Here is a 10810-nt window from a genome sequence, read left to right on the forward strand (position 1 = left end):
TTTTCTCTCCGTCTTGAAATTTTCTATTAAATGACTATTCTTTGGCACTGTCTTACTTATCAACAAGCAGATCTAGTCCTTGGTATCTATTATTTTCTATATCACAATATTTGAAATCAAACTGTAAATCAATTTGTCAGAAGTCTTTTGTGCAGTAGACACATACTTGAAAAAGATCTATTTATATCTAATTTTAGTCAACCATCATTTTTAAATGTGATTGATGGCATAGTAGAAGCAGCACTGGACTTGAACTCGGGAAGAATTAAGTTCTGCCTCTGACATTTGCTGAGTGACTTTGAACAAGTCTTAATCTTTCTCATCATGTTTCCTCTTTTTACAAAATGGAAATAATAATAGCAATAGTAGCACCTATTTTACAGGGTTGTAGTGAGAATCAAATCAGATAATATGCTTTGAAAACCTTAAATACTACATAAATGTTAATTATCATTATTTAAATGTCTTAACAATATCACAAATTTCCATAAAACAGAAATCTCTTTGCAATGTGAATAATAGCTAGTTTGAGAAATTTAGATTTTTGCTTTTGAGATCTTCAAGTGAGAAACATAAATCCTTAGGTCCTGTCTCTGACCTCAAATGTAGTACTACTAATTAGCAAGCATCATTGCTTGAATCTCTCTCTTTTCTCTTAACTGAATGGCCCTTAGAGAACTCACTTACTCTCACAGGTATAGAGTGTGTGGTGTGTGTATATGTGTATATATTGTGTGGTGTGTGTTGGTGTGTGTGTATGTGTGTGTATTTTGGCATGTGGTGCGGTGAACGGGGTATGATATGTGTGTGTGTGTGTGTGTGTGTGTGTGTGCGTGTGTTGACTCTTTAGCAAGATCATTAGTTCCTTGTGATCATGAATTATTTTACTTCTGTTTTTTGTTTTCTTAGCACAATACCTGGTTCAACGTAGACATTTAACACATGCTTGCTGATTAATTGATTGACTTTATTTTTCTTTGTCCCCATCTTATGGACTCTTTGAGGAAGCAAGTGCATTTTACATCTTTTTGTAAAAACTGCAAGTAATGACAATCAATGATGGATTTTTAACCTTGTGGATGACTATTGAATGCCTAAGTAATTTCTTAATAACTGAAACCATTCAAAGTTAAAGGGGATGACTAAGCATGATAGTGGGTTCTCACTCTATGGCAGTCTTCAGGCAAAGTCTGAATGATCATGTCTTCAGTATGCTGTAGAGCAGTGACCCCAATAGAAATGGGGGTCACTAAACTATATGTAGGAATCCTTTCAGTCCACATATTGATTTAGAAAACCACATATTAATAATATCTATGAGGGGTTTTATAGGGTTTTTTTTTTTGCAAGGCAATGGGGTTAAGTGGCTTGCCCAAGGCCACACAGCCAGGTAATTATTAAGTGTCTGAGGCTGGATTTGAACTCAGGTACTCCTGACTCCAGGGCCTGTGCTCTATCTACTGTGCCACCTAGCCACCCTAATATTTATGTTTTATTTTCTTTTTCTTTTGGTAAATCTTTCCCAACTACATTTTCATCTTGTTTGAGTCACACTCAAGAAAGTTGTGGGCTTCATTTGGCTTGTGGGCCATGTGATTGAAACCTCTGGATTTAGAGAGTTCTTATTCTCCTATACCCACAGTCAAGGGCTCAACTAGATATATTCTGAGCAATGCTTCCTGCTCTGAGACTATGATTCTGTAATTTTATACTGTTTCTGCTACCCTCTACTTTTCCTACTTTCTCCCCTCCCTCCCCATGACAGATCAATCTGGTAAAAGTAATACATGTACAATTGAATTTAATACATTTCCATCTTAGTTGTGTTGGAAAAGAGAAATGAGAACTAAGGGGGTAAAACATGAAAAAGAAAGAAAAAGAAGTTTTAAAAAATGAACATACTATGCTTTGTCCTGAATTCAAACTTTTTAAGTAAGGATTGACATGGATCCTTGGGGATATGTTGGGCTTAAATCTATATTGTTATCTTTTCCTGATGGTATGGGGTTGCCCTGGTCACATGTAAACCTATACCATTAAACCTATAACTGGCACTTGGAGAAAAAATTTGGTCCAATCTAGAGACATTACATGCAATTAAGCTACTTGAAGACTCCTGGTGTTTTATGGTCTTGACTGCTGACTTACTTTGATAGAAAGGATTAGCTCTTCAAAACATTTACAACCAAGATGCTATAGTAATTCCTGGGACATTCCATATTTCTGCCATACCAAGCATTTCTTTGAGATTGGCTTCTAAACCAAGGGTCCCCTTGCATATTTACATAGCAAACTTAATTATATTGCTCTGGGATTTGATGGAAATGAGTCATTTCTGTGTTTTTCCAAATCCTGTCACTTAATTGTCAATCATGGAGGAGCTCATTAAAGTGCTTGCTAATTTGCAGGCAAGAGTTAAAAGCCTTTTCGGCTCTAGTCAAGTTCCAAACCAGTTTATTTGCTTTTTTATGGTGATTGAAACCATGTACACTTTAAATAACCTTATGTTCAACACTTGGTGATATTAATTTTACTTGACTTCATGTCTTAAGATCAAACATGTTAATCACGGCTTCCATCATTAACTGTTTCCTTTTCTATTAAATAATTGTGATCGCTTGCTATTAATGAGTCGTGAAGTTTTAATAAATTTTTGCCAGTGTGGAATTACTAAACAGTAATTATGACATATACTATATGGATGGATTGTTTCACAATGTAAATTTGGCATGATGCTGGTAAAATACAAAAGAACAGCAAATAATTAATTAGTTTTAGCTATGAATCTGAAATAGGACTTTTGGGGGGCAATATCAAGTCAAAGAAAACTTGGGAAAGTTTTTGTTGTTTTAGATGGAGCTATTATGTTTAGAATCTTATAGCTATATAAATCCCTATCTGTAAGTCAACTCCATGATTTTCTTTAATCAACCAATCAAACATTTATTAAACACCTGCTGTTTACTAGACATTGTGCTAAATTCTGGGGACATAAAAAGAGGCAAAAGACAGTCCCTGCCCTCAAGGAACTTATCACGAAATGGGGAAAGTGGGGAGCTAACATTGAATAAATATATGTTTTGTAACAAGCAAGATGAATATTTTTATTTACAAATAAAATATTTATACAAAATAAATAGGAAATAACAGAGGGAAAGCATTAGAATTAAGGGGGGGGGTTAAAGAAGACCTTCTGAAGAGGGAGAGATATTAGTCTTGGACTTAAAGGATGCCAAGAAGACCAATAATAAGATTTCAGAAGAAAGAGAATTCCAGGTATGAAAGATAAAGAAAATTACAGATCTAAGAGAGTTGGAATGTCTTCTTCATGGAACCAGTGTCACTTGATCAAGGAATACTTGTCAGGAAGTAAGGGTCTAAGAAGAGTGGAAAGGTAGAAGGGAGTTCAAAAATGAAGGACTTTTGAATGCTTCTGGAAACAATGTTGTTTGTACTTCTTTTTCAATGAAAACCATATCAGGAAGGTTGCCATGTCTACTTGCAAGTGAATTGGATTTGAGTGGGGGGTGCTGTGTAAAGTCACCAGCCTCACTCTCTGTTCAGAAGCCATCTGGGTCCAGTGGTCAGCTAAGAATAAGGACAACTGAAATGGCCTCAGATGCAGTGGATGACCTTGATTTTTTAAGCTAGGTTCTTTCCCAGGTCTCAGTTTGATTAAGGCAATGCCCTTTCTTTTTTTTTTTTAGGTTTTTTTTTTGCAAGGCAAATGGAGTTAAGTGGCTTTCCCAAGGCCACACAGCTAGGTAATTATTAAGTGCCTGAGACTGGATTTGAACCCAAGTACTCCTAACTCCAGGGCTGGTGCTTTATCCACTGTGCCACCTAGCTGCCCCAAGCAATGCCCTTTCAATGATTAAAACTATATAATAAATGAGGCAAAGAGTGGTCTTTTTTACCAAGTTACCAAGTTTAATATATATATATATATATATATATATATATATATATATATATGTACACATATATGTGTGTGTGTGAATGTATATATAATATGTGTGTATGTATGTTTGAGAGAGGAACACCTTCAAGGTTTCTAGTCAAAAAAGACTCAATTATTATTTCTATTCATTCTGAGCAATCAGGGTCCAAACAGTGAGTCCCTGGGCTTGGACTGAAAACTATTGAAGGCCATTCAATGAGAGCCAAAGTAATTTGGGTTTAAGCCATGATCCTTAAGAAATCTAGCCCATAAACCTCAAGATATCTTGCCAGATTTCAGGGATCAAAATTTGAATTTCTTGGGCAAAGCTCTGAAGGTAAGGGATTGGTACTTGTCAGAGAGTAAGGTGTAAGAAGTCTGTAAAGGTAAGAGGGGGCTCAGTTATTAAGGACTTTGAATGCTCTTAGAAACCATAGGGAGTCACTGGAGTTGATGGAGTAGGGGAGTGACATAATCAGACCTATGCTTTAGGGAAATCATTCAATTGACTGAATAGAGGATGACTTGGAGTTGGGAAGAGACTTGTCAGGCAGACCCACCAGCAGGCTATTGCAATAATACAGGCACAAGGTGATGAGGGTCTGCACTAGAATATGGTAATATCAGAGGAGAGAAAGGGGGTCCATTTGAGAGATGATGTAAGAGGTGAAACTGAAAAGTCTTGGCAACAGCTTGAATATGGCACAGGGTGAGAATAGTGAGGAATCCAGGATGATACCCAAGTGGAGAGCCTAAGGGATGGAAAAATGGTATTGCCCTCTCCAGTCATCGAGAACATAGGGGCAGGGAAAACTTTAGATGGAAAGATTATGTGTTTCATTTTAGACATATATCTGATACATCTACTGGACAGCCTGTTCAAGATGTCTATAAGACAGCTGGAGTTGTGAGATTGGAGGTCAGAGAAGAAACTGAGACAAGAAAGGTATTATTAACCTAAAGATGGCAAGCAAATCCATGGGAGCTGATAAGATGGAGATGAAAAAAAGGACCTAGGACAGAACCCTGAGGGACATTGATTGTTAGATGCCATGATCTAGAGGAAGATCCCTACAAAGAGGAATAATGCCAACTGTGTCTTTCAAAAAACTCCCTTGGAACCTGGCTGATGTGAAAATGTTGCAGGGAGTTACCTCCCCTTCACACTGGACCCCCTCCCCAAATCTATAAGCAGCTCAAGAGGAGAAGTTTGCCACGCTGAACTAAACGATTTTTTACATCCATGGAGGTTGAAACATTGCTGGCTAAAGTGTCGGATTTTGCTGCCACCAATCAGATCAGCCTTGGCCCCTAAGAATATCATGAAAAGTCTTCTCCTAGTGCTTAACAGTGCCTTGAAGAAGAATATGAGTGCTGAGCGGGTCAGAGCAGATTTCATTACTCTGGGATTCAGTGAAGAGAAAGGCACTTATTTTTCTGAGAAATGGAAGCAGAAATTTCCCATACTTGTATGATGGGCAATAGGACAGATATTGATGATCAACCAGATTATAGATATGGAAGAAAATTTGGAGTGACATCAGGGAGCAGTGAACTGCAGAAAGTGGGCTATATTTTTTACAATTGAAATTGGTGGTTAAAAAAGAAAACCAGGCTTAAAATGTATATAGAGAGTAAACTTTGCCTCAGTTCTCTAATTTCCTGAATGAAATGCAAAGTGTTTGAGCCAACATGGAGTATTTCTGCTGAAGGTGAAGGAAGAAGACTCAGAGGTACAAATTGTTTACCCTTAAAGCTTGTTTTGTTGTATTACAAGGGCTGGGCTGTTCACAGAAAAAGTCACAATTTTGTACAAGGAGCCTCATACAATCACCACATAAACTCATGATTCAAAAATAACTTTTTATCACATAGGTCTTATCTCAAATATTTAAACCATGGGAATTCTATTTTTCAAAGGGTAAGAAATTGAGGTTATTTGTGATACTCTTCCTTTCCCACCCTCCAGAACTCTAAACTTCCAAACTACATAATAGAATTAACTTGAAATGAGGCTGGAGGAGGAGGTAGGGGTAGGAATCCCAGTATCAGCATCCCAAGAGTCAGAATCTAAAACAAACAAAATAAAAAGTATTTACCATATATGGGGGATTCTATCATATGAAACCCTATCTTAATGATTAATTTGTATGTTAACCCAAGGCAGTTCCTTTCAAAGACTTCTGTTCTAAGCAGTTCTCAGGATAAAGAAATTAAAACTATTTATAGTCATATGAAAAAATGGTCTAAATCATTTTTATTAGGGAAAAACAAATTAAAATAACTCTGTAAAGCATCACCTCATATCTATCAGATAGAGAATAGGACAAAGAAGGAAAATGATCAATGTTGGAGGGGATGTGGGAAAACTGGGACATTAATGCCTTGTTGGTGGAGTTGTGAACTGATCCAACCTTTCTGGAGAGCAATTTGGAATTATGCCTAAAAGGCAATAAAAATGTGCATACTCTTTGATCTATCACTGTTAGGTCTATATCCCAAAGAGATCATAAGAAAGGGTTCAAAAGTACATGTACAAAAATATTTATAGCAGCCTTTTTTGAAGTGGCAAAGAATTGAAAATTGAGGGAATGTGGGGGTGGCTGGGTGGTGCAGTGGATGGAGCACTGGCCCTGGAGTCAGTAGTACCTGAGTTCAAATCTGGCCTCAGACATTTAATAATTACCTAACTGTGTGGCCTTGGGCAAGTCACTTAACCCCATTGTTTTGCAAAAACCTAAAAAACAAAAAAGAAAAAGAAAATTGAGGGAATGCTCATCATTTGGGGAATGACTGAAAAAATTGTGGAATGTGAACATGATGCAGTACTATTGTTCTATAAGAAATCATGAGCAGGGGTGGAGCCATGATAACGGCATGAAGGCAGCATTTCCTGGGAACTCCTTTCCCCAAAACTACAAAAGCCAAAAAAGTATGACTCTAGCCAAAATTTAGAGGGGCAGAACCCACAGAAAGACTGAGTGATACATTTTCCCAGTCCAAGGTAACTTAGAAGTTCCACAGGAAAGGTGTGTTTCACCAGGACCAGGGACTGGGAAAAAACCCAGGCCACAGCACAACCCAGTCCATCCCAGCCCAGAGATCACCAGCAACAGCTTGAAGGGGTGGTGAGAGAACTCTGCTACACCAGAATGAATATAGAGTGAGGACAGGTCACAGAATCTGCAACAAGAATCTGGAGAAAGCAGCCTGTACCACCAGGGATGGTAAAGGGGGTCAGGGAAGACTGCAGAAATTTCTCTCCTCTCCCTCAGGGTAGTACTCTGCTGTTTGCCTACACTCAGATCCAGGTTGCAGTTTGGCCTTCCATACTAAGTAGCCAAACAGTATCCCTCCTTATAGCTCCAGGGCAGAGGGAGCTGAGGTGGTCATCTACATATCAAAACACAGGCAAGAGAGCATAAGACTTTGGAGGAATAAAGGTCCCAGTGGGGTGTCCCCCCCAAAATAACCCAAAGTCTTGGAAGTGCTTTCTTGGGCTGAAGAAATGAGTAAACCACAGAAAAAGAAGAATCTGAACATAGAGAATTACTTTAGTCCCATGGAAGATCAAAACACATACTCAGATGATGACAAAATTGAAGCTTCCATATCCAAAACTGCCAAGAGAAATAGAAAATGGGATCAGACTATGGATGAGCTCAAAAAAGACTTTGAAAAGCAATTAAGGGAGATGGAGGAAAAATTGGGAGGAAAAATGAGAGCGATGCAGAAAAATCATGAAAACCAAATCAACATCTTGGTGAAAGATATCCCAAAAAATACTGAAAAAAATAATATGTTAAAAACCAGTTTAGGCCTAATGGAAAAAGCAACACAAAAAAGGCAAATGAGGAGAAGATTGCCTTAAAAAGCAGAATTGGCCAGCTGGAAAAGGAGATTAAAAAGCTCTCTGAAGAAAATAACTCCTTCAAATGCAGAATGGAACTTAAGGAAGTTGATGACTTTGCAAGAAATCAGGAAGAGATAAAACTCTTCCAAAAACAACAAAAATTAGAAGAAATGTGAAATATTTCACTGGAAAAACAACCGACATCGAAAACAGAAGAAATAATTTAAAAATTATTGTACTATCTGAAAGCCATGATCAGGAAAAGAGCCTAGACTTCATTTTTCAAGAATAATACAGCAAAATTGCCTTGAGAGCCTAGAAGCATAGGGTAAAATAAAAAATTGAGAGAATTCACCAGTCATCCCATCATCCCCTGAAAGAGATCCCAAAAGAAAAACTTCTAGGAATATTATAGCCAAATTCCAAAACTCCTGAATCAAAGAGAAAATTCTAAAACCTGCCATAAACAAACAACTCAACTACTGAGGCTCCATAGGCAGGATTACAGAGGATCTGGCAGTATCTACATTAAGGGCTTATAGGGATTGGAATATGATATTCCAGAAGGCAAAAGATCTTGCTTTACAACCAAGAATCAACTACCCAGCAAAACTGAACATCCTCTTTCAGGGAAAAAGATGGACTTTCAATGAAACAGGGGACTTTCAAACTTTCCTATTGAAACAAACCAGAAAGTCATGTTCAAGTACAGGACTCTGGTGAACCATAGAGGGCGTGGAAGAGAAGGACTAGCTATGAGGAACTTAATGATATCAAACTATTTTTATTCCTTCATGGAAAGAAGTTATTGATAACTCATATGAGCTTTCTCATTTATAAGAGCTGTTAGAAGGAGTATATATAGACAGGACATAGGGAGGATTAGAATATAATGGTTATAGTAAAAAATGGAGTCAATGGGTGATAAAGAAAAGTACTGGGAGGAAGGGAAAGGAGATAAAGAAGAAGCTAAGAAATTTCATATAAGAGTCAAGAAAAAACTTCCTCAATGAAGTGGAAAGGGGGAGGGCAAGGGGGAATGAGTGAGCCTTCATTCTCATCAGAAATGGCCCAAAGAGGAAATAATATACATACTTAATAGGGTGAGGAAACCTATCTTACCCTAGAGAAAAATGAGAAGAAAGGGATGGGATAAGGGGGGGAAGGGGGGAGGGAAGTGGGGAATAGATGATAGAAGAGAGGGAAGATCCAGGGAGAGGATACTCAGATACAACACACTTTTGGACAGGGCCAGGATGAAAGGAGAGAGAGAACAGAATAAATGAGAGTGGGAAGAAATAGAGTGGAGGTACAGTTAGTAATAGCAACTGAGGGAAAAATATTGAAGCAACTTCTCTGGTGGACTTATGATAAAGAAAGCAACTCACCCCAGAGACAGAGACATTGGAATCTGAACACAGACTGAAGTACATTTTTTCTCTCTCTCTCTCTATTCTTGAGGTTTCTCATCTTTTTGGGGGAGGGGGTGTTATGTTTACTCTTATAACACATTCAATTTTGGTCAGTGTATAGCATGGGAACAATGTAAAGACTATCAGACTGCCTTCTGTGGGGAGGGGAGGAAAGGGGGGAAATTGTAAAATTCAAAACCTTACAAAAATGATAGGTAGATACTACTATTGTGTATAATTGGAAAACAAATAAAATTTTAATAAATAAAAAAAGAAATCATAAGCAACTGGAATTCAGAGAAGCCTGAAAAGATTTAACATGAACTGAAAGTGAGTGAAGTAAGCAGGACTAGAACACTGTACATATTAACAGCAACACTGTTATAATCAACTATGATGGACTTGCTCTTCTTTGTAGTACAATGATCAAAGATAATTCTAAAGAATTTATGATGGAAAATGCATCCAAATCCAGAGAAGGAACTATGGAGTCTGGATGTAGATCAAAACATGCCTTTTTCATATTTTAAAAATTTATTTTACATGTTTAACATATTTCCATATTAATCATGTTGTGAAAGAAGAATCAAAACAAAAAGAAAAAAGTGGGAGGGGGGAAAGAAGGGAGGAAGAGAGAAAAATGTGGAATTTAAAAATGATTGTTAAAAACTATCTTTCAGGGCCAGCTAGGTAGCGCAGTGGATAAAGCACCGGCCCTGGAGTCAGGAGTACCTGGGTTCAAATCTGGTCTCAGACATTTAATAATTACCTAGCTGTGTGGCCTTGGGCAAGCCACTTAACCCCATTTGCCTTGCAAAAAAAAAAAACCTAAAAAAATATCTTTCTTTGAATGTTGTTGGAAAAATAAATTTAAGAAATTACTATTCTCTGGAGGCCTTGACTCAGTTTCTCCTTTTGCATCTGCCCAGGGAGAGTCATTTCCTTCTGAGTTTGCTTAGGAGTTTTTTTTTCTCTGACTGAGTAATCACTGAACAGTATTCTGCCTTAACTAAATGTCTAATAAAGGGTTTGAAGAAAAGATCTTGGGGAAAACAAAACAAAGTAAAAAAAAAATATGAATTCCCAGGACAATATGCTCCCAGATAATCCATTTTGTGCCCTCATGGAATTTCCCATGACCAGTCTCTGAGAAGAGGTGAAGAGAACCATTGCATATATAAAATATAACAGTATCACAGGGGAAGGTCAGGCCTTTGCTGAGGGATGCTATGATAATTGATTCATAAAAGTGGTAATCTGGGTCTAAGGAAGGAAGTAGCAAAGGTTATTTCACCTATGGAGAAGTATGGAGAAATCATCTCATTCAAATGTTGATGTACAGGAGCAAAGCTGTGATTTCTTTACCCTAATTACTTCTCTGGCTACTATTGCTACCACCTCTACTACTATTACCCCCCACCACCACCACCACTAGAACTACTACTACCACAGCTACCACCCACTACCACCACCACTACTATCACTATTGTCACAACTACTACTATTACCATTGATACTAGAAATTAATTTTATTATTACTGAAGCTACAATTATTTGATCATTATATAGCATTTTAAAGTTTTAAGGAACTTTATATCTTATTTT

At 37.5% G+C, this 10810-nt stretch overlaps 1 pseudogene; it reads left to right on the top strand.

The window, feature by feature from the left end:
• Window positions 1–5192: 5192 nt before the first annotated feature.
• On the top strand, window positions 5193–5650 carry LOC141519972 (COMM domain-containing protein 7 pseudogene; annotated as a pseudogene).
• Window positions 5651–10810: the final 5160 nt, after the last annotated feature.

The sequence above is a fragment of the Macrotis lagotis genome, chromosome 4 (assembly GCF_037893015.1).
Source record: "Macrotis lagotis isolate mMagLag1 chromosome 4, bilby.v1.9.chrom.fasta, whole genome shotgun sequence".
NCBI classification, from domain to species: domain Eukaryota; kingdom Metazoa; phylum Chordata; class Mammalia; order Peramelemorphia; family Peramelidae; genus Macrotis; species Macrotis lagotis.